The sequence below is a fragment of the Henckelia pumila genome, chromosome 4 (genome assembly GCF_033568475.1).
Source record: "Henckelia pumila isolate YLH828 chromosome 4, ASM3356847v2, whole genome shotgun sequence".
Classification (NCBI taxonomy): domain Eukaryota; kingdom Viridiplantae; phylum Streptophyta; class Magnoliopsida; order Lamiales; family Gesneriaceae; genus Henckelia; species Henckelia pumila.
The window spans coordinates 28,650,177-28,653,380 of record NC_133123.1 but is presented as its reverse complement, the minus strand read 5'-3'; positions in this window follow the sequence as shown (position 1 = coordinate 28,653,380).

Below are 3,204 nucleotides of genomic sequence, written 5' to 3'. Positions count from 1 at the left end.
AAATGCAAACTCGGAATTTCAATCGATGCCGAATGGCAATAATTATCGAAGTCAAAGTCATGCGAATCAAGGATGCATAACTAAAATAGGATTCAAGAATCTTCAGATTAATCGAAGGAAGGCTCAACTGTAACTGAATTCGGTGTCTTTCCAAAAACACTAATATCAACCTCTTATTCTATCGAAAAGAATTTCTTCCCAACAATTCTCAAATTCGTCTCTTTCCAAAATATCAATCACAATAACTCCTCAACCACTTCAATACTAGAAATTCATACAATTTCCCTTAAGACCCAATAAAAGTATCATTCTCAAAAGAACAATATTGGATACATCAATAAAATCTCAATATCATCGATTGAGATCTAATCGAATTCTCAAAATATTCAATTAATCCTAATCATCCCAAAAGTTTAGCATAAGAGTGCTGATATTCTTACATTCAAAAATAACTTTCAAAAATATCGCAAAATTAGATCAATTCTCAATAATTCAATCTATTATCAAAATCTAATCACAATAGATCCAAACAATCGGATACAATCTGTTCATTCATATATCAATCTCATAATGCTATAAACATAAACATCAACTCAAAAGACATATTCAACTTAATGTCCTTACTGAGTACATCTAGATCTTAATTCACTTCTACTCAATCTCTTGATAACAAACAAAATTCAAGATTATCATCTCTGATAAATCGTATCATCTACTCAGAATGGGCGTTTTCAAACATCTAGCTTTGATCTCAGAGTATTACACAACACTCTCTCAAACGTACACCACATTCTTCACATCGACAAGTCAAGATCAATAGAATTTTTACCTCGAGGATTCTTACCATTCCAATACAATCGCTGCTCAAATCTGATCTCATTCTGAAATTCTAAAATTCTTAATATCGGAGTTCTATCTCTGTTCCGTATTGAGGTTCATCTGATACGAATCAATTCAATCATCGTTAAGAATTAAAATATCAACTCTTACCTTGATCAATCTAAGCCACAATAAACTTCGAGTGGTTTTTAATTTAATATCCTCAAGAATAGATATCATATAATCATATTCTAGATCATCTCATTTTTCATCAATACTGATTCTCAGTTTCGAGAGCATAAAATTCTTTGCTCAACAGGGAGATACAATTAATCATGACAAAGACATAACAATTCAGAATGTCATAAATAAAATCTCCTGTAATCTAATCCTGCTCAACAATTCATAAACCTCAACTTCTTATCATAATCCCAATCCTCCGGAGCAAGCAGTCTTTCGTCACAAATCAAATCTAATTTTCTAACTATCTCAACCATATCGGCTTCACAATTATTATCTCAAATAATCATGAGCACAAATCTCGAAATATCAAAATCATCAACTCTGTTTCGATCATCCTCTAATCATCATACTCATGTAATCGCATGAGTGTTTAAATTCTCATCTCAAATTCAGTTCTGATACTCTTTCATATAATGCATGCTTTTAAAATCAATTCACATAATCAAAGAGGCACATAATTTTGAATCAGTAAAGCATGCTCGCATGTAATTCAAGTAATCAAACAATGAAATTAATCACATGCGAAATAAAATAATTCAAGCAGACTCGATCTACCCCACTCACTCACTTCTATTCCAGTCCAAGAATCTTATCGCTTTGATACCACTTAATGTGAGGACCTCGATTCTAATCAACTAATCTCAAATAGTAAAACAATCATCGATAAATAAATGAGCCAATTTTTTTTTTTAAATCAAGAACAGTGCCTCGCTCGAGCGGTAGAAAAATATTCGGCTCGAGCGAGATCATCTCGGGCTCAACTATAAAAATCAATTTAACTCGTTCTTCCACATACATCAATTCTAAGAATAATCGGGGCATAAAAATACATGCAGTATTATAAATCAACAATAAAAGCATGCTTCAATAAATAACCGAGTTCTAAAAGTTATTCGACTCTAAATCGACGCCTCACATCTATCATTCGATCTCAAGCTAACCACGTCGATTTTGACTAGCTCCTGCCCCATCTGTTGTCAAGTACACATACAAAACAAGACAACAGCCGGATAACTTCAGTGAGAATAAAATCCCAGTAAAAGCGACGTAACATGTAATATCAAGTAAGTATATTAAAATCATAATATACATTCAAATTCTTCAATGGAAATGCCAATGAAATGCATGTGTTTAAAAATCGGGATTATCAAATCAGATAATCAAGGGAATATCGGACAATCGGTTGGGACCCCGAGGTCAAGATCACGCAACTAACCCACCTACGCTCCCGCTCGGGGTGGTGCTACGCGTCTCAAACCTCTAGACTTTGGCGCAACTATAGGAGTATGCTGACACTGGGGGAACTCAACATCCCAGGCCACTCGATATAGCTCCCAAACGTCTAATTCGAATCTGGGCAACTCAGCCCTCTAAAAATTTAAGAAATTTGGCTCAAGATGAATGCATATGAATCAAATGCAATTTAATCAAATCGAAAATAATAAATCTGTGTATTCAGACATCAATGTATCGAAGATGTCAACACATTCAACTCGTATATTCAAACTCATGAATATAATATCGAAAATCATTGAAGTAATTCAAATAAGAAATCTCATGCTTTTCAAATCGAATATATAAATCACTTACTTCAAACAATTTCATATAGACAAACTCATGTCTTTCAAGTAATATTGAAAATCAATTAAATCATTCAAATTCACATTCAATATCAAATAATCAAATAAACATGCAAGTATGTGATTTTAATCGGGAACTCTAGAATCTCAAACTCGCTCGAGTATTCATTCCCTTAGAAATCGACATCAGCTCATACCTCAATTTTTCAAGTCTGGAAAAGTCCAATCCCTAAACTGCTGATCTCTGCCTTAAAATATCCTCGGCTGGCTTCCAATCTGCTAAACATCACATAATATACAAAAGTCAACCATAGTCAACTTTGGTCAAACTTTGACCAATAATTCGTCAACTTTATCGCGTTCTCACCGCTTCACTGTTTCGAATCTCGACTCGAAACTTGGATATTTGGATCTATCACGTCGAGACGATCAAAAATGGTTAACTCACAGGAGGTCGCCGGAAAATCGGAGAAGACGGCGGCGACGCGGCGGTGTCAAAACTGCTCCAAAAATTATGAAATTTGGCAGGCTTGTCGAGTTCGACGAGACGATTCCAACCATA